Source organism: Protopterus annectens, chromosome 13.part0 (assembly GCF_019279795.1).
Source record: "Protopterus annectens isolate FY-2018-M chromosome 13.part0, PAN1.0, whole genome shotgun sequence".
NCBI lineage: Eukaryota > Metazoa > Chordata > Ceratodontiformes > Protopteridae > Protopterus > Protopterus annectens.
In genome coordinates, this window is record NC_056747.1 from 962,662,155 (window position 1) to 962,684,585 (window position 22,431).

General features: G+C 36.0%; 1 protein-coding gene across 1 annotated transcript in view; it reads left to right on the forward strand.

Moving 5' to 3' along the window:
* The window catches only part of KCNH4 (potassium voltage-gated channel subfamily H member 4), a 1,657,012-nt gene that overhangs the window by 1,356,980 nt on the left and 277,601 nt on the right, over positions 1–22,431 (forward strand). The window lies entirely within an intron of this gene.

The following is a 22,431-nucleotide window of genomic DNA, read 5'->3' on the forward strand; positions in this document are numbered from 1 at the left end:
TCCTGAGTAGTATGGTGACTAGTGAGATTGATAAATTACTCCTGAGTAGTATGGTGACTAGTGAGATTGGTAAATTACTCCTGAGTAGTATGGTGACTAGTGAGATTGGTAAATTACTCCTGAGTAGTATGGTGACTAGTGAGATTGGTAAATTACTTCTGACTAGTATGGTGACTAGTGAGATTGGTAAATTACTCCTGAGTAGTATGGTGGCTAGTGAGATCGGTAAATTACTCCTGAGTAGTATGGTGACTAGTGAGATTGATAAATTACTTCTGACTAGTATCATGACTAGTGAGATTGGTAAATTACTCCTGAGTAGTATGGTGACTAGTGAGATTGATAAATTACTTCTGACAAGTATGGTGACTAGTGAGATTGGTAAATTACTTCTGACTAGTATGGTGACTAGTGAGATTGGTAAATTACTCCTGAATAGTATGGAGACTAGTGAGATTGGTAAATTACTCCTGAGTAGTATGGTGACTAGTGAGATTGGTAAATTACTCCTGAGTAGTATGGTGACTAGTGAGATTGGTAAATTACTTCTGACTAGTATGATGACCAGTGAGATTGGTAAATTACTCCTGAGTAGTATGGTGACTAGTGAGATTGATAAATTACTTCTGTCTAGTATGGTGACTAGTGAGATTGGTAAATTACTCCTGAGTAGTATGGTAACTAGTGAGATTGGTAAATTACTCTAGAGTAGTATGGTGACTAGTGAGATTGGTAAATTACTCTTGAGTAGTATAGTGACTAGTGAGATTGGTAAATTACTCCCGAGTAGTATGGTGACTAGTGAGATTGGTAAATTACTCCTGAGTAGTATGGTGACCAGTGAGATTGGTAAATTACTCCTGAGCAGTATGGTGACTAGTGAGATTGGTAAATTACTCTTGAGTAGTATGATGACTAGTGAGATTGATAAATTACTTCTGACTAGTATGGTGACTAGTGAGATTGGTAAATTACTCCTGAGTAGTATGGTGACTAGTGAGATTGGTAAATTACTCCTGAGTAGTATGGTGACTAGTGAGATTGGTAAATTACTCCTGAGTAGTATGGTGACTAGTGAGATTGATAAATTACTTCTGACTAGTATGGTGACTAGTGAGATTAGTAAATTACTCCTGAGTAGTATGGTGACTAGTGAGATTGTTAAATTACTCCTCAGAAGTATGGTGATTAGTGAAATTGATAAATTACTCCTGAGAAGTAAGGTGACTAGTAAGATTGGTAAATTACTCCTGAGTAGTATGGCAACTAGTGAAATTGGTAAATTATTCCTGAGTAGTATGGTGACTAGTGAGATTGGTAAATTACTCCTCAGAAGTATGGTGACTAGTGAGATCAGTAAATTACTCTTGAGTAGTATGGTGACTAGTGAGATTGGTAAATTACTCCTGAGTAGTATGGTGACTAGTGAGATTGGTAAATTACTCCTGAGTAGTATGGTGACTATTGAGACTGGTAAAGGGGAGCTTTGTCAAAGAGATGAGCTGTGCACACAATGTGATACTAAATTTGGACTTACTAGCATTTGGAGTGCTAGTTCATAACAAATGGTACCACACAGAATAGTTTATAAATGTGAAGTTCGCCTCATGAGACTTGTGTTAAATCAGCAGATGTCTCAGCTAAGGGAGGTGACACTAACAAAGTGTGCAATACAGTAAGATTTAGTATTGCAAAAGTATTAGGTGGGTGCAGGTAGGAGAAGGAAATCTCATGGCAACACTCAGAAATACACCAGACTTGAGCAAAATAGACCACAATAAATTACACTGTAATCAAGTGTGAAACAAAGCAGTGTTCCTCCATTTATGGCCTGGTGACTGTAGTTCACAATGTTTATTAACCAAGTTTGTATGAAAATTAATTTAAACATGACATTACATTTTATGAAGTGGTCTTTAAGTGATACCATTATAAAAATAGTTAGGGATTCAAAAGCAATGAGCATCAATAATGCTAAAAATGAAACAAATTCACAACATAACAGGGCTGCGTGTCATGATGAAGGTGTAATAACATGCCATCATCTTTGTTTTCAAAGTTTTAAACCTGTTTTGGTTACTGTTATTCTGCAAACAGGCTGAAAGAGTTATAGAATATCCATTGTACTCAATGGGTTAGTTGACTTATTGCAAAAAAAAAAAAATTGAGCTGCAACACATCCACCAAGGCACAATTTTGATGTTGCTTTATTTTGTAGAAGGAGAAAGTCTGAGGTACCAGAATAAATGCACTGTTGGAAAATTATGCCCAGGTTTATGGTGGATGTGTTGCAGCTCAATTTTGTTTTTTTTTGCTGTATTTTCATTTTTTGGTCTACAGTTAGTTGAGTTATCACTCAGAAAGACAAAATCAAAATCTGAGGGGCAACACTTCCTGCAAATCTCAAGGTTGAGCTGTTGATAGAAGGTTCTGTAGTTTTGGATGTTACCTCTTTGAGGTATTGAAGGTTTCTAAATATTTTTCTTAAGCAGGAGCCATGGAAAAAATGTTTTTTTGACAACAGCTTTCAGTTGTCAAATGTTTTGTTAATCTTTCAATTGTCACAGAACTGCAGCATTCATTTAATGGTGTATTTACTTAATGCATCTCTTTGAGTCCAAATAATGCCTGGAGATGCACGTCACTAGTCACCCATGTGTGACCTGAAGTGTTAGTATGATACTGTTCAGTCATCCGAGGGCCACCTGCGTGCAGTGTACCTTTCAGAGGGAATTGTGGTGCTGATTCACCTAGTGTACCTTAGAAGGTAAGCTATACATATTTCAGATGCTGTTCAGTAACAAATGTTGCTGCCAATGACAACTCTGAAAAAAATGTTAAAGCCACACTCTGTACCTGAAGCTGTGCAATCCGCTATGTACCTCTACTCTCAGAATGAATATATAGGAATAACATTCCCTTGGAATAATCCCTCTCTTCATGATTTTCCACAAGCTTCTTGTGCAAATATGTACAAAATTAAAACATGTAGTTTTAGTTTGCTGTTAAAATGCATTGGTTGTTGAAAACTAACTTCTCCAAAAGTTTAAGATGTGTCATTATTGGCAAACAGGAGCTACTCAGATCATGTCAGATTGTGACATTCATGGACATCTTGCCTTTGTCCTTATGTCTGTGTTGCAATTAAGTTCCCCTCAGTGAAATACACTCTAAATAGTCTATAGATTCCTGTGATGGTTACTGTTTGCTTATATACCACTTACCTGGGATAAGGAAGATAACAATGCTGTGTGACAACAAATGGCATGTGTGACAACAAATGGCATGGATAACAGCCAGCAAAAGGGTTCTGCTGCTTTCCTCTGGCTGTTGTTTAGCAGCAGCTGATGAAATAGCAGAAGTAGTGTGTCTGTAAGCATCAAATGCTTTCTTGTATTGTGTAAACAAATCCTTAGTAGTATGTTTACTGAATCCTTAGTAGTATGTTTACTGAATCCTTAGTAGTATGTTTACTGAGTATCTGTTAGGGTAGCTGCATCTAAACGAATCCTTAGTAGTATGTTTACTGAGTATCTGTTAGGGTAGCTGCATCTAGGTTAGCAACACAGCTTACCTTCCTCCAGTAACAGAAATTATATCAAATCCATTAGTTCCAGTGAGGCTCTGTGTTCCTACTGGCTTGTGTATCACTGCAATGATAATAGCCTTTGTATAGATGCTTCAAAGTGCACGTGAAGGATGACACAGAAAATGTTAACTTACATTCATTTACTCAGAACAACACAGGAAAGGGACAGATGCAATGATTACCCAGAGCAGACCATCTTAAAGTACGTACATTTATTAACTTGTTGAAAATATATTCTGGTAGATGCACTGAGTTATTCTAAAATTTCAGGTGGGGTGTTCTTTTTTATTTATTTACGTGTTTGTTCATAATATCCCATGAGGTGTAGTCATTTAGAATAGCAATAGTGAATATTTAGTCAGAATAACACAAATGAATAACTTTGTGTTGTAGTTTCATTGCTTTGTGTGAGTGGAGGTGGGAGGCTACCAGCGCAAAGAACAAGGTGGGATTACTAAGGTCTTTAGGTTGCATACCTGCAGTGACTATACAATTCAGAAGTACAATAGTAATAGAATCTTAACTGTGTAAAGAGTGTGTGTGTGTGTGTGTGTGTGTGTGTGTGTGTGTGTGTGTGTGTGTGTGTGTGTGTGTGTGTGTGTGTGTGTGTGTACCTGACTGTGTGCAGCATACATATATGCTCATGTGCATGTGTGTGTTCTAAACAGTATGGTATAGTATAGTGCCAACCAATTATCAAACAAAAAGAGCATGGAGTGATAAGCATTAGCAAAAATAAAACAGTAGTATTTTGTTCATCCCAATAAAGTATGAATTGTGGTACACACCATATCGACATTAATGTTTTACTGACAGAACCTTTATATTAGGAAAGTCAGGCACCAGGTTACAGTGAGATGGTGAAAGGAAGGTGTATAAGGAGTGTGTGTTTGAGCCATGTATAATGAAGACATTAAGCTTCAGTTATAGCAAGGGTTATACAAAGGTATATATTTCTATAATAATTGTAATAATAACTCCCTACACACAGCAGTACACGGATGTTCAGTTCAGGTTCAAGGGTGTAAACAGGTGTTGAAACTATACAATCTGACATGAATGTGGATCAATAAGCATTGTTAGACATGGTAATGTAACACCTTATTCATCACAGTGTTGTACAAAATATGGCATCAATCTCATATTTATATTAAAGATAATTATATGAATGTGAGTCACAGAATGCAAATGAGGGTGAGTGAAAAACTCATGAGAGCTCTTTGAGTCATACTGAGATTCATAGCAACGATTATAAATATTTGCGTATCTGTATGATAAGAATTACATTAATTGACTCCCTTGGTGAGTGTGATACATGGTTGTTTTATTCCTGATTCTAAACCATTATGAAAATACACAATCTGATATGAAAACAGAGTGATAGGCATTTGAAGACATTAACACAGAGCACTTTAGTCATGGCATTATAATACGGCATGGCTTACTTAGCATATTTACTTTAATATTCCACTGACAGAAATATCACTTCTTGGAATGTTATGCATTATATTGCAGAAAGGAGTGAGTGCAAAAAATCTAATTAGATCTATGCCTTTGGGTCAGATAGAACTGACAGTGTTAACATTTGTTTTTGAAAATTTGCATTGTTTCTATAATTGGGAACATAAGTTCCATAAGTGTTATACAAAATGTACAGGCATACTCAGCAATGGAGAAAGGAATGGAAGCATATCATTCCGCAGTGTTTTGGGAGGAAATAGAATCTATAACAAGTAGCTCATGATACATGTTATTAAATATGGTATATTATCTTATTACAATGAATAATGCACATGCTGTACTAACTGGGAAGTATCGCAAGTTTTCAACAAGTAAATGATATCAATGTGGGCAAACATGCTGCTAGTATCTGACCTTTTGACTAGTCCATCTGCAGATCTATTACAATTTGTTCATATATCAGATTGTAATAATTCTGATAATTTGTACATCTGTGTGAGTATCTCAATAAGTGAAGATGACAAAATGTTGGATAAGATCTCATTTGGAAAGTAACACCTGGAAAGACAAATCTGCTGCAGGCAGTAGGTGTCTACTTGTCTTTAAACGTCACTCGACTGCGGGAAGGACATGCAGACACCAAACAGAAGGCACTCCAGCTGAGAATCGAACGGGAGAACCATTTGCTGTGAGGCGACAATGCTAACCGCTGCACCACCACGGCCCTACAGTAGTGTCTACTTGTATAGATACTAAAATATCACTCATTTGTAAAAATATGCAAACTCAGCTGATTATTGTCAGTTATAAAATGAGAATTATAATTCTGATTGCCAGCCCTTCTTCCATTATGACAATTAGTGTATGACGAATAATTTTCATGTTTATAATTTTGAGTGGCTATTATGATTCACTTGTTACTATGATTTGTTTCAAGTATGTTTCAGAAAATGTTTTTTAAAAAAATTCTAGACTAAGTTAACATAAAGCATTTTTGAGCCTATTATGAGCTAAGCTGGGATTCATTCTGAGTCAGAATTTGGTATTTAAGTGTATTATTTCTCAAGGAGTTTTCTTATATTTATTGACAAATCTTTTAAGATTACTTTTCCTGACAGTGTTAGGAAAAAATAAAGCACACTTTGCACCTATGTAGTTTAAAGAACATTTTTTCCCTACCCTATAATACCAGTTCAAAGACTCTGCTTACTGTGTGCATTACAAACAACTGTTCTGCTGGCAAGAAATCAGTGCAAAGGTATCTAAAATTACATTTTTATATCAGAACTCTACTTTTGTTATATTATGTCAGAGACAAAAATGTTTCTGATGCAGTATAGGACATTTATTTCTATATTGCAAGAATGTTTGGGGGGATGCAATTTTGTAGCAGATCCTTTCTTGTTTCCTGCCTGTTTTGATGACTTTAATTTGTTTTAATAAGACAAGTCAGAAAACAACAAAATAAACTAATATTGTTTGATAAAATAGTTATTTCTAGTTTATCTTCTTGTGGACCTTCAATAGAAATTCATCAACAGTGATCTCTATAGCTGCTCAGATGATTTATTCGGGCTTCTGAAAACATATTTTAAATGAAGTTTCTAATCAGACTGGCTCACCTTGTCTTTACCTGAACTACTAGAAATTTGTTGAATCTAAGTAGAATCTGTTTTTTAATGTTGCTGCAAACAGAAATGACCTCTCCATTTTTCCTGCCTTAGCTATGTAAATGGATGATGATAACTTAAGGGACAATTACAAGTATTAGTACCTTTAGCTCATTTCTAAAATACTTTGAATGGTCCCCAAAGGACAGCTGTATTATAAATTGACAGGAACTATTCTAACTGGTTTTACATTTTTGTCAGTATCCCCCATTGCATTGCATGAGGATTTGGAACTCTTTGTTGGCTCAGTTAGATGTTACTCCACCGGGGCTGAAACGTCTGAAGATGTGTTATTCTGTCTTTAACAGTTCTATGGTTTCAAGCTCCATTATTCTGATAGCAACCACTTTTATCTGACTGTAGCCATAGAGATTTAGAAAATGGCCAATGTAAGTAATAGCCCTGGGGATAGAAAAAATAAGTTATATGATGCATATGCTAAGAAGCTGCATTTTTCTAACAAAAGGCATGCATTTAAAAAAGTGAGATGTTTATAGGAAAGAGTGCTGAGTTAGAAAGCGAATTTACTTGGCAACAAGCTACATCGGGGTTACAAAGAGATCCTAATTGGGTCCTTTGCTTTCTTTAAAAATCTGCTTGTGATGGGAGACTTTTGTAAGCAATTCAGGATTTCTTTTATACAAATTGAAAGCTCTTTTATCTTGAGATTTTGAGAGAGAAAATGTGTGTGCATGTTTAAAAATGCAAGTATATAGACACAGGAATGATTTCTAGGTTGGGATACAATATTTATTAGCAAGAAGCTGTAGGGGAGAGCTTGGTTGTCCCCTTTCCTTTAAAGCTGTGTTACATAGGGTAGTTTTCTGAGCCTCTTCTGTATTTAATAAAAAACAGAACTTCACAAGCATGAAAGCAAAAACACAAATAGCAGAGCACAGCTTCAAAAGGCACATGTCAAGGATGAAAATGTTACTTTAAATGTATTCTGGTATCTCTACATTTCACCTTCAAGGAAGCTGTGCTCTGCTATTTGTGTTTTTGCCACGTCTGTATTTATTCTGTAAAACCTAGACCTGTAATTAAAAGCATGTGTATAATTGGTCTATATCATATGAGCGAATTGCACAAATTGCGAATGCTCATAATATTGAACGTATCGGACCTCGAACTTCCTACTGCCCCCCACCCCCCGCTAAATATATATTCCAACTCTGAGAGCACGTTACAGCGAGAAAATTGCAAATATCTTATTCTTCACTGTATATGCGATCTCAGAAAAAGCACTTCAAGGTCTAGCACGTTCGAGCATTCGCAATTTGTGTGATTCGCTCATATGATATAGACCCGTGTATAATATCCAGGAATAAGTACTTTTTTATCTTTAGTATTTCACCAGAAAGATCTTGATTCTTCCTTTTGCTTTACTAAAAGTTGTATATGTTAGAGCTGGCTTTTCTAGTAATTTCTGTGTTGATCATATCTCTCAACCATACTGAATTCCTCGCTATTTACCAGTTTTGAGGGCAAAATAATGGCATGCCATGATTTCCAGAGTGGCCCCTTTAATGCCCAATTTTTTCAATTTTTTTTTTTTTTTTTTTTAAAATACAACTTTAAATTCATGGCTGATGTCACCACGCATAGCAAGGGTACAGGGGCGTGCGTGATAACATCAGCAGTGCCTGACTGCCTGCCTGACTCTTGGAGAGAGGAGATTTAAAAAAAAAAAAACTTTAGTTGTTAACAGCCACTGACTTGTGGACAGCTTGTAAAGAACTCTCATCTTAACTGGACATAATTTTATGCTTGATCAAGCTGTAATGACAGTAACTTTCTTCCTCTTGTCACTGTCCAGGACCAAGACTACAGTGCTGTCTTTTTCCAGAAAGGTATCACGCATCTTCTCTATCATCTCTGCCGAACTCCATATGTGTGCTTGCTTTATACACAGAAAGCAATAGAACAGCAACTGAGCAGATGCATCTGCACAAAGGAAATTTGACAGTTTTATCCAGTTATATGAGGGACCAACGTATTTTGTATTTTAAGCTGTACTTCATGTCTTTGCATTTAAAATGTATTTATTTATTTGACATTTGTTTACTGGGGTGTTCTGACTGGGTCTACAGAACCCATTTTCATTGGAGGCCCTGGGAGAATGCTCCACATATAGTAGAATATAAATACATTATTCAGCTAAAATCAGGGAAAAATAAAAGTAAGATTATTTACAGAAACAGTTTGCGAACAAATCCGGATACACTGCTAATGATACTACCAATCAAACCTTTTATTCCAAGAATAGCTTCCTGAACTTCACATTTCTTCACTAAGGAGCACATTGGCTAGTGGACACTTTGTCGTCATGCCCATTGGCGACACAGACACCCTCAACAGACAAGACGAGCGCTGAGATTAGTACTTGCTGCGGCTGTTAGGTGGAGTTGTGACTTCTAATACTGTTCTGTTTTTTCCCAAATGACAAGTAGTATTCACAGGGGTGGAAGAGAAACAAAATGCCAGCTTTGTGAAAGTAGTCTTTGTTCGCGAAAGGACCTCTGAACACATTGAATAGCCACTGACACCATCTTAATGGTGTTGCTTCTTTTTGAAATCACAATTCAAATGTTTCCATTGCACTCCTTACTTGGGTTTCAGAAGTCAAGATGCTTAGCAGGAATTGTGATGTTAAATATTGTATATGGCTCTCACATTCATTTTTCTGTATACACCAATGGTGCACAAATATCTGAAAGGCCAACATTTTGGCCAAGTCAAAGGCACTAGCTTCCTAGTTTCAAGCATTTACCAAATAAAAACTAAGGAAACCAGCGAAGAGGGTGAATGTGACCCCTTTGATGTATGTTCTCTATGTTACTAGCAGACTCATTATTGTCTTCCAGTACATCATTTTAAGATATGTGCTGCATCTTTATATATTTAGGATGCATGTATCAGCACAGCAGGTTTTTTCATAACAGAAGTAAGAGAATATTTTCTATCTAAATCCATACATACATTGTAACATCTTCATTTGGCCATTTTTTTAAATGTATGATTTATCAAGGAGCAGAAGTATAGTGGCCAGGAATTTACAAAATGGGCTCAAGGAGTCAAGTGCCATGCCCTGAAATCCACTCAGTACCTCTTCATGGCAGCCAGTCTAGCAATGCTGGTTAGTTGCTTGTGTTCCAGTGCAATGGCCTCTTGATCATCTAGGATAGTGTGTCATGCATCATTGTGGCAAGCTCCTGTACAACATAATGGTTGCCAGTCCCACAGAGGTGTGCATTCAGACAATCTTCTGAACAACATTAGAGTATCCAGCACCAAATATCACATATGTCCACTTACATCTGTGACATTCAGTCTCTTTGTACTCCAACACCATGCAACAGTAACATTGTAGCAAGTATGGATAGCGTTTGAGTGCCTCACATAAGTAAACACTTCTGTCATTTTGACACTGTCCACTATAACTACTTTCTAAACTGACTGCACTGACTGACTTACTACTTCACAGTCATTTACAATATTACTATTTCAGGTAGTGACCATAGAAGAAAATACCACCAACAGCAGTAACACTAAACACAGTAACCAAAACCCATGCTTCTGAAAACAGCAGCGTTGCAGTCACATCAGTTACAAGTCTAATAATAATCACTATGTTTGCAGGAGAGTTCTGTGCTGAACTGCACAGCATTCTGGTGTAATTGCACGTGTGTGTATTCATCTACAACTCCTTTTCACATGGGGTTAGTTATCACTTCAGCAGTGGTAATCATCTAGAGTCAAGGTTCACACCTCTGGGTGAGTAGACACACACACACACACACACACACACACACACACACACACACACACACACACACACACACACACACACACACACACACACACACACACACACACACACACGCACACACACACACACACACACACACACACACAGACACACACACACACACACACACACACACACACACACACACACACACACACACACACACACACACACACACACACACACACACACACACACACGCACACGCACACACACACACACACACACACACACACACACAGATAACAAGGTGCTTCCCCTAAATTGTTGTGCTGAAATTTGATGTCATTGTGTAAGAAATGCCAATATACTCATTTAATGACACAGTTACCCGGATCAGTACGATCAGAGTTCTCCTGTGACATTCTTAGCGGTTCAATAATACTCATTATAGAAATCATTTACATTGATAGTTACTGTCAGTAAAACTTTTTTTATGATCAGAGAGGGAAAACTTGTCATTTAAATCTGTCAGCTTTTTCCTGACTGATAATGCAACAAACTTTCTTTGTAGCCTTCTTCAGTTTTCTATGCATTGACATCATTATTGGTCTGAGAGTATTTATAATTACTGTATGATTTTATCTCTTTCCAATTATGTTATGCTTCATCTGTGGTGGTACTCCTGCACAACTGGTTTCTTTTATATATATTCAGGGAGCCTTTTTTATAGACATCATGAGCAATTGGGTGACAAACTCAAGTTTATGGAAGAGATAGCAGGTTTCTTATTTCAAGAGCCTACCCTTATCTGAGAGTGGCTTTTGCATGTTAACAGTTTAGTATCAGATTTATCACAGATTTATATTACTGTTACCTCTTTTAGCATGTTTGTCTTCTAAAACCAGAGTAACCATTAAATGCAGTGAGTGAATGAGGATTGCCAACTTCACTTCAAGACTTTTGCACAGCAAAAAAGTGGACTTACCTGGTTAACAAATGCATAAATCAAAAATTTAAAAAACTTCAAGCCTCATGTCCATCAATTGAAAAAAACCCATTCATATCATACAGGTGGTGAATCTTTTATCAGATCCCCTAGGGTGGTCACCATCCAAAAAGGCCATCATCCAGGCAAACTTAACTGAGTCTGTACTTCCACCAGTATCCCAGCTATGAGACCATTTTGTTTGATTGGCCCTACCCTCTCACTCTGCATGGTGAGGTGGGCATGTACATCACTATACAGGCTACCGACGTCCATCTCACCACTAAGACACACTCCGTGATATGCATCCATCATGGACTACCTTCACCTGCTTGGGCAGCCACACCCACATCTACCTCTGTAATAGCCCCTACCAGGAGACTCCATCCCTTTTGTTCATCACAGTCAGAGTTTTATCCCTCTGTGCTACTGGTGCAGCTTAGCTCATTTGTGTTAGTGTTCAAATCTTGTAAAACTGCAAACATGCATTTATATCTTTGCATCAGGTATTTTTGTGAGTGTGTGACTTTGTGGCAGTGTCACAGGTCATATTTGCTAGCTGATATCTGCTGGTGTTCAAAGCAAAAGTAGACAGAGATGATAATTACTGCATTTTCATAAGACTGTTTACTTCTTGCAGACAAGAAATACTCTGTCATGTGTTGTTGTCTACACTGAAAAACATTTATTCATGCAGTCATTCTAAAAGCCGTCTGTTTTATTGTATGACATACATCATACCCCACATGCATGATACACACTGTTATACTTTTAGGAAGTGCAAGATTAAGCATCATTGTAATTAATCCTGCACATGTGACATAACTTATAAAGGCCTAGCAGAAGTAAAATATAAATCACCTTGCTGTTCAGGATAAAGAATCCATAATGCAGAATGAAGTACTTCACAACTGTTACACATTTGCAGTGTTTGCTGTGGGAAAGGATGTTTTCAGTATCTGACAAAATTTAAAACGTTTATACTGAGGATGTCAATTATAAAATGAGATCCTAAGAAATATGAGAAACAATACTGACGGAACAGTCAGAAGAAACACTTATGAGGATTACTGGCCTCAAACAAATGCCCTATACTGACTGCCTCAAAAAACTCCAGCTTTACTCCGTAGCATATCGCCTACTCCGAGGTGATCTCTGCCTAACATATAAAGCTATGTCAAACCCAGAGCTGTTGGACATGCTAAACCTAAATAAATCCCAATCCCTCCGAGCTACACACTCTAGGGACCTAAACCTTGTCACCACAATAAACAGGACACGCTGGAGGGATAGATTCCTGTCCCAGAGACTTCCTATACTCTGGAACAAGCTACCCATCTATGTCAAGCAAAGTTCTTCATTAGCACTCTTCAAGAAAAATCTTGATGAGTGGATGGGAAATAGGAAATACACCCTGGGGATCACTTCTGTGTTTCTGCTGGACAGTGGCACAGGAAAATAACTTTCTTGGGTAGTGTAAGCTATGGAACCTTGCTGGCTAGGCTTATGTAGGCCCTTGGGCCGATAGCCTAGTATCTACCTATGAACCTATGTAAGCGAACATATTTGAAGTATTGTCAAAAGAAAGTGAAGCAGATCATTGTGCGAATGGATCCAGTCAAGTAACAATTATCTCTGTGGGCAACTCATTGCATTTCTAGTACATTTACTATAATCTAAGGATTGGGAATTATTTTCCATCAATAATTTTTTTCTTCTTACAATACTACTTTAAAAGAGCCACCTTCAAAGTAGATTAATGAACTAATACATTCCACACTTTTAGGAAACTCCTTAGGGAAGTTTGCTCACTGAGAGATATATAAGCACCGTAGCCCACCTAACTTTCCAACATCAAGGAATAACAAAATATCTATAGCTTTTGATAGTTCCATGCCGCTCCCTCCAAAAAAAAAAAAATCATGATAAGCAACTGAAGAAATAGAAGAGAAAGGTGGTTATTGGAAAACCGTACCCATTACCAGTTCATTATAGCTAGACACAAGTCTGGAAATCAAGTAAATGCACCCCCCCCCCAAAAAAAAAGAAAAAAAAAACAGAAAGAAACAAAGAAATGCAGTGCTATTACTTGACTGAGTGATCAGACTCATGGTTAGGTTTTTGACTAACAAGATTAAAGAAAACATTACTACTGCATCATTGCCTGTGTTAACACATATAATCCGTAGGTATTTCTAAGAGACTGATCACAGAGAATTCAAGATACAAATCCATGATATTGCATGTATGTTCGATTACCTTTATACGACTCTAGTAAGCTACATGAAAAGGGTATTCCCAGGCCATACCTCTCAACCTCTTCAAGCAAGAAATCTGGACAAAACCTAAAGTTATGGAGGGACAAAGGCCCAAAAATTGGTACAGATTTTAAATATCGTTCTTATAAACCTAGAAAGTTGCTAGAATAACAGTATTTGTGTTAGCACCCATTTTTCTGAAGGATATGAAGTCTGAAACTCAAATTTGTGTCCTTATTTAGTGATTTCAGTCCTCACTGATTTGCCAGAAAACCACAATTTTTATGACAAACAAACCAAAAATATGAGGTAAAAATCTGGACATTCTGTTAAAATCTGAACAGTTGAGAGGTATGTCCCAGACATATTAGATCAATGAGTAAAATGTGACACTAAGCTAATAATCAGCAAAATACTGCCCTCACCAAGGATTAATGATTATGCTTTCATTAATATAGTCTTTTTTGACACATGCCTGCGAAGCCTAAATCTAAACAGAAGTGAAATAGTCATAAACTCGAAGGATGTCTAATCAAATGTGTCTTATTCTTGCTCTAACATATTCATACTAGTTTCAAAACATGGCAAACTTAGGATGAAAAACTAAGTCCTTATCTGAAAACTATATATAGGTACCTACTGAAGGAAACAAACCCATCCTTAATACATAGAATCTAGCAATCCCTTCTGTGTAAGAAATCTTAGTAAAATGCATCAACCTAAGACACTATCAGGGATAAATAAATATTAGCTTTTAATTATTACTGGGGCATGAAATTGTACATTATAATTGCCTGGATAATCTGGTTACTAGTGCTGTAGACTTGCAAAATGAGTTGGGGTACTATGATGTTTGCCCATAATTCAGTGTAGAAACATTTCCAAATAAAAAGAAGAGGAAATACCTCGTTGAAATTATGAGTTTACATGGTTATAAATCAGTTCAAATTATATTGTGCTTTAGAAGACCAATTATGAAATCTGCCCATCATGTTTCAGGATCAAGCTATAATCTTTCTGTTGGTAATGGGTGACTTTAATTACCAAGAAATAAACTGGGCAACTCTGTTAAATAGTTTTACATATTCAACTAAATCTTTGGACAATTTAACCATAAACCATGTGGAGGAATTACTTCCCAAACATGGGGCAAAAATGTGTTAATGCTTGTTATCTATAATAAAAAGGGTTTGATGGGTAACACAAAATCCCTGTAATTCCTAAGCATATCAGGCAACTATGCTATCAACTTCAGTACTTTCAACCTCAGAATACCTTCTGTTCATAGAGTAATAGTTGATTATAACAAAGTTCATTCTGATTACTTAAGTCACAACTTTGCAAGCATAGGTTGTGAAAATATATTGACCGAACCTGACATGAAGGGTAGTTAAGCCTTTATGAAGTCCACATACCTTGATCCCTTGATTGGACATATAGTTAACACATATTCTATATCAACAATTAAAAGAGTGCCATGGCAGCATACCAAACTTCAAACACTGTTAAGGAAAAAGGCATGTAAAACTGAAATGCATAAAACTAGTAGTAATAAACTGCACCTCAACACATATAGTATGTTAAAGAGCATTATATGATACAGTGAATGTTAATATGAAATGGAACCATTTAAAAAAGGCTATTAAGAAAAACCTCTTTAAATATGTAAACAGTACATCTTTCACTAAACATAATCTTGGTCCCTTACAAGTTCACAATGATTTTTTTACTGTGGGTAAATTAATGCCTGAGGTGTTGAATAAACATTTTGCTATTTAGATAAATGAAGATACTCGTACTGTATTATCAAAGTTGAAACATAGCAAGAATATCCATTAATATTATAAGATATGGTTAGAAAGGCAGTGTGCAACTTTAAGTAATCCTTTAATATAGGGCCAAGTGATATTTCAAGTACATTTGTCTATAATTTAAGAGACACTGCTTGCTCATCTGCAGATATTTTTTTCAATATAATCTTGAAGTTTATGTACCTAAAGAATGGTAGATATCAGGTTGGCCCCGATACATGTGAGAAGCGAAACAGAGTTTTAATTAATTATTCCCCAATAAGTTTGACTTTCATCACTAGCAAATGTTTTGAAATATGTCAGTTACAGTTATTACAAACAAAAATATTTACACTCAAGACTTTAACTACAACATGTAATGGATTGTAAACTTTAGATCATGTCTGACATGCCTTGCAGAATGTTGTGAACCCATTAATGAAGCATTAAATACAGGTACCTGTGCAAACATTTTTTGCTGTTGATTTTACTAGGGAATACAATACCGTTCTCCATTCTGATATTATTGATAACTTAATGCTAAAAAGAACTGATTGTTCTTCACATTATAAACTGTATTAGTGAACATTACAACAAAGACAACAGAGGGTACAAGTCTTAAGTTATATTTTCTATTGCAGACTGATTGCTGCATTGGCCACAGTCTTGTTAAACAGAATAATCTCCACCCACCAAAGGAACTTTCAAAACTGCAAATATAACTCACTGAAAACCACTGTCGGCAGACCTCAATTTATTTTGAAGGGGGGGCAAATTCCCTACACTCTCATGTAGAGGAATATTTCCCCCTGTACATACACATACTTATGGTAAATTGACAGGTAGATGGGGTGAAATTCTCTGAGCACGAGTTGCCAAAAATGAAGAATGGCAAGGAATACAATGCTGATCAAAGCTTTCCATCGGAAGTCACTGGCTGTGTGATTTCTAAATGTGTGCCAGCAGTGATTTACTTCTTCAAGTTAGTGCAACTACTGAGTTTATATGTGTGTGTGTGTGTGTGTGTGTGTGTGTGTGTGTGCATATATATATATATATATATATATATATATGTGTGTGTGTGTGTGTGTGTGTGTGTGTGTAACTTTGAAAAGTTTTGGGGGGGCTGGTTGCAAAAAAAAAAAAAAACACAAAATCCAGCTTATTTTTTTATCTTTTCATGTTTTGTGGGGTTTTTTTGGTGCTTCTGATGCTCAGGGCTTTCCTGGTCAGCATTTCACAGCAGAACCCACATTTACATATATCGTGTTTGTGGTCACAAAACTGTGAGGTAAGCAGGCGACTCCAGTAATGCTGAATGTCGCTTTCGGAGAATTGACTTCACTACACTGCATTAACTGAAAGATGTTCAAACACTGACTGTTCAATCTCCCTGTTCAATTCAGTGTTTTCTAAATTTCTCCACCTGCAAAAATGCTAATATGAAAATATGCTTATGACTGTAAATTTCACATTTACAATAGTACTGCAAATGATGCAACTACAATACATACCTTGAAAAGAAAAATATCTATCTATAATGCTTATGGGTTAATTTTAGCAAATGCTTTTTGGAAAGTGTTTGATGGCTACAAAAATAAATGACATTAAGCCTAATGTTGTTAATGCAGTAAGTGATCTGTCTGCTCTGCTTAATCAGAAGTTAAGTTTCAAAACAATGAGTATGACAGATCAAAATAACTCGAATACTGAGCTTACCTTTAAAAATAATAAATTCCAAAGACACTCTAGTTTACAAAAACTGAAGTTTCTGTTCATGTACACAAAACAAATTAATAAATAAATCAAAGAAGATTTACTAGGAATATTAACATAGTGGCAGGATATGATTATATACCATATCCTGCATAGTACAAGATACAGGCCTGCATGCAGGAAGCTTTATGTAACCACAAATGCCCAAGGGATGGTTTACTAACAACCATGCTGACACCAGTGGAAGATCTCCATGCATGTAAAAGAAAGTCACCTACATCAGAATGCAAAGATTGTTCTCAGGACAAGCAAGAGTACTTAGAGGTAGTTTTTTTTTTTGAATAAATAAACTGCCAACACAAGTAAGATTATCAGAAAGTCAATTAAAAAAATAGCAACTTAATGGAAAATGTGCTCCATGAAAGTCACTGACCAAAGAGACACAATACACATAACCTATAAGCGTATGAACCTGCAGCTATTAGAGCTTAATTAAGTAATATATAGCATACTACTGGAACTATTACTGGCTATAGTGCTGGCATTTTAGTTGGATTGTTCTAATATTTTGATCACCACTGCAAATCTTTTTCAGCATATGTATAAAACAGAGTGTAATGCTTCTTATTTCTCATTTAAACTTGCTGTTTCTTCTATGACAATAACTAAACAAGCTTGGATTAAAGGTATCATTATTAGAACATATTATATCAAAGTTTAGAACCATTTTATTTTGACCTGTAGTTTCTCAGTGGTTTAGCCACAGTTACAAAATATAATCTGCTGGTTGCCTTAATCTTTTTTCAGATATTTCTGATTTTCTTTTATCATTTTATTAGATTTTTGCCATTCAAGAACTAGGAAAGAAACATGACAAAAGTAAAGTAAAATAAGGTGCAGAATTGGTCCCACCATGAAATTAAAACTTAAGGAAGACACAATAAAGTTAAGAATTGGCCCCAATAAGCTGAAATAATATGTAATCAAAATAAATACTATGTTTACATTGAAATATCTGGCAAAGAAGCAAATATCCACTGTTATAAAATACAGTGCTTGCCACTCTCTTGCTAAAATATATACTTTTGTTTGGGTAGAACCATTGTAATTATGAAAAACATTGAATAAATAATATTCCAATGTACATGGTAAATAAAGCCAGTCTTAAGAAAGGTTTTAACCACCATTTTTCTACCCTAGGCCAGGACCACCAGCAATGGTAAAAATTATCATACTGCTAATATCTGCAGCACTAACTTTCAGGATGAAGACTATAGCTCATAATTCTGGTGGAGAGTGGTGTGTCCCATAAATAATTTTATATTGAATTCATAAAGTATGTGCTGATACATGATAATATTTAACTTTTATAAAATGTACTAATCTGTCAAGTTTCTCAAACATTTTTTTACAAGTTAGTTCACATGTATCTTTACGAGGATTTCTGATATCTAAGTAAGATGAAACTGAGCATCTACATGCCAAAAAGATTTTACTTTTTTCCCTACTGCAGGCTTCTTAGATTTGTTCATGTCCTTATTTGCATATACTTTAAACAAATCAGCCCCTCCTGGCCTGGTGGCACATTCATTTCCCATTACCAGCACAAGGGTCAACAGGGAGGGGCCATCATTTCGAGAACCATTAATGGTGGTTCAATGTTTTTCTACTTTTTCTTCCCAGCCATAGCTGTACAAATCCTGTAGGGTTCTGAAAGAAGTATAGAATGGTATGTCCATGGAGGACATGCCCTCACATCTATAGGGGGCATTCCTTCCAAGCAACACTGCCTCTCTCTTTTATGCTTCTATATTTTTTTATGCAGCTGGCAGTGTACTAAGTAGATAAAGCTCCACTCACTATAAACAGTTATGATCGGGTCTCACCATCATATCCAAGCTGTTACGTGCTCTTGGCATGGATGTCAAGATTCACCTCAGCACCTTCACTCTCAGTGTGACTTTCTTGGTATCCATATCACAGACACATAACAAGTATGCTGTGTTCAGAGATCAGGTTGTAGACCTCTGTATTACAAGTTGCCTGAAAGTAGGAAGCAAACATCATATTCATTATATCTGGGTTAGTAAATAAATCATCACCAGCATCACTGGTTACATAATTTGAACATTTCCTAGCTTGACTGGAAATGCTAATGGTTTACCTATTTTGTCATAATATATACCTTTATTTTCTATGGTACCTCTTAATATTCTCTGTTTTTCTTTTGTTAGAACATCAGATTTATTGAACTTTAAAAGATTCAATATATTTGAACAAGCAATAAGATAAGGAAGTGAAAATATAAAGGAAACCATAATATTAGCAGGCATACTAAGTGCTAGTATTACAAATTATATTCTGTAACAAGTAAGACTGCCGATTTATAAAAATTAATTCTAACTAAAGACGAATATCCATTTATAGAGGCACCAGTGTTACTATCCAAGATTTATTTAAATGTGTTTACCAGGGTAGAATACTGGCAGATTACAGGCTCAGCCGGGGTTGTGTGATAATGTGACAAAACAGTGTACCTTGTACAAATAACAATGGCTTACATTAATGAGTAAATATAGAAAATCTGACAAACTACATATACATAGAAAATCTGACTAACCAAATATATGTACAGTTGTTGTTGTTGTGTCTTTCGGCTTTTCCTGGTTAGGGATCGTCACAGTGGAACTCCAGTCTGCTAATGATTGGCAGTAGATTTTTACGTGCCGAGTTGCCGGCCCTGACGCACAACCTTCAACGAAGGTACGCCCATTCACGCATGTCTCCACACAGAAGACGCTCTAGCTGAGAATCGAACAGGACAATGTCTTACTGTGAGGCGACAACGCTACTGCAGCACCACCACAGCAGTTAAATATATGTACAGTTACATAAGTTAAATAGAAAAGGGAGAACAGAGTTAAAGTAGAACATGTAGAAGTTTTTGGAGATATGGGTAGTTATAGCTATGTTACAAAAACAAATTCAGACCAGTAAGATGAAACAGGGGACTAGATTATGCATAGAGGGTTTAGAGCAGTAATGGTGAGTTAAGCTGAATCGCAGTTTAGGATGAATGTGTTCATAAAAAGGATCAGGTATGTGGGTGGTAAAGGTACTATCAGTTGGAGGTATTGAGTTATGTGACATGCCCTCTGTTCTAGTAAGTATTGTTTGAACTGTGCCCAAACAGGAAGTACTTTGTGTGATCAGTTAAACCAGGAGGAGGAGGAGGTGACTAGCATAGTTTTGTGGCCAGTAAAATGTATAATTATCACAAAATCTTTAAGTATTGCAGCTAATCCAAAGTAAGCAAAATCACAAACACCTATAATAGGTAATGGGTTCCTATCACATAATCAAGCTTGTACAAGTTCGAACCCCATATGGTCGAGACCATAAGTTCGAACTTGTACAAGTTTGAGCATTTAAACGGAAATCTCCGTAAGGGGAGGTTTCCTTTCATTTCAATGTGGTGCAAACTCGGAGTTGGTATATTTAAGTAGCAGGGGGGTGTAGGGTGCAGCCCCCCCTGTGAGGGGTGCAGGGGGGCTTTCCCCCCTGCTTACAACAGTTTATTTTGTTTATACTTCTTTTTTTTTTTTATCACTAGTCAAAGCTTTGTAACTTCGAACAGAATGGTTCAAACATTCCATGTTCGAAGTTATAAAACCTCGACTATGTGATATAAACCCATAGGTAATAAGTGACTTTTCTCACATGAAATCTAAACAGCCAAAAATAAACACATTTCATCTAAAAAAATGCAACTATAGTTACAATATATTTGAAAAATTTGCTATTTCACCCCTTTGGTTACCATATTAGACATATATAGTTCATTATCTAAATTTACTTCAAAGTTCATAATATCTGATATCAAACTCTCCAGATGCTCACAAATAGGGAATCCTTCTTTCTCCAAGATTAAGGTAAGCATCAGTGAGAACTTGCTCTGAGTCATTTTGAAAACTTTAAACCGGTAGTCGGAATTGTGGATAAATGCTCTGAATTGTGGCAGGCTCTCCAACAGGAGGTCAAATTTATAACAACAACAAATAAATTAATTAATGATTTAAAATTCCAGGATAAAATTCTGTTGTCAGGGTATTGGGTAAACAAAATGACAGTAGCAGATAATCAGGTATTAAAAGCAATTGATTTAACAATAAAATCGGTCTCTTTTCAAAAGTTGATGTATACGCAGTTGATGATTTGGAATAATGCTTATTATACTGCCTGAGGTTACATAAATTTAATCCTAGGAATTCTCCAACTTGTCCATATTGCACAAATCAAACGCGGATCTTCTTCATATGTTCTGGAGCTGCAAGTGCATATATAAACTTTGGAACTCTCTTAGAACACAACTACAAAAGATGGGTTATCAAAGTTCAACGTTATCATGGGAATTTATGATTCTACATGTTCCTCCAAGAGAGCTCTCTAGGTCACAAACTATAATATGTATGAATATTTTTTTGCTGATGAAGTTATATATAGCTACAAATTGGTTAGAACCAGACAAGACATCATGGGATAATTTCAAGCTTGTGGCTATAAAGCATATATTAGCACATAAATTACTCCTGAAGCAAAGTAACAAAAATATTAATCATCCGAAAATATGGGAAAAGGTTTTTAACATTATATTAGCATAATACTGTTATTAGGAATATACTAAAGTTTGGATGTATATGTGGAGGAAACAATATTTTGAAAACATGTATGATATGTATGGACGCAAAGTACTTCTACAAATGTTTCAGCTTTGTTTTTCTTCCCTGGTGTCTTTTTTTTTTTTTGGAATAATGGCGATTTTTATATGGAAGCATTTCATGTAGATATTGTATATAGTTTAGATAGTAATAGTAGTGACTTATGTGTGTGATTTTATTGTATTTCGAAAATATATATCAATAAAAATTTATTATGGAAAAAAAAAAAAAAAAGGTAAGCATCAGTAATTGCAATACATAGTACTCTTGACAGGACACATCAATGGTGTCATCCTGCCCTATAAGAAATAATGTGGGTGAGATTCAGATTAGCCCTGGCCATGCTTTGTCACAAATACCCTGTAAAACATGTTTTAGCTCTGTCATATCAGAAAAGAAAGAAAAATATGTCTCCATAACTTACTCTCATTTTGACTACATTTCCAACAAAGAGAAGTAACATTAGGAAATGTCCTGAATAACTTAAAGAGAG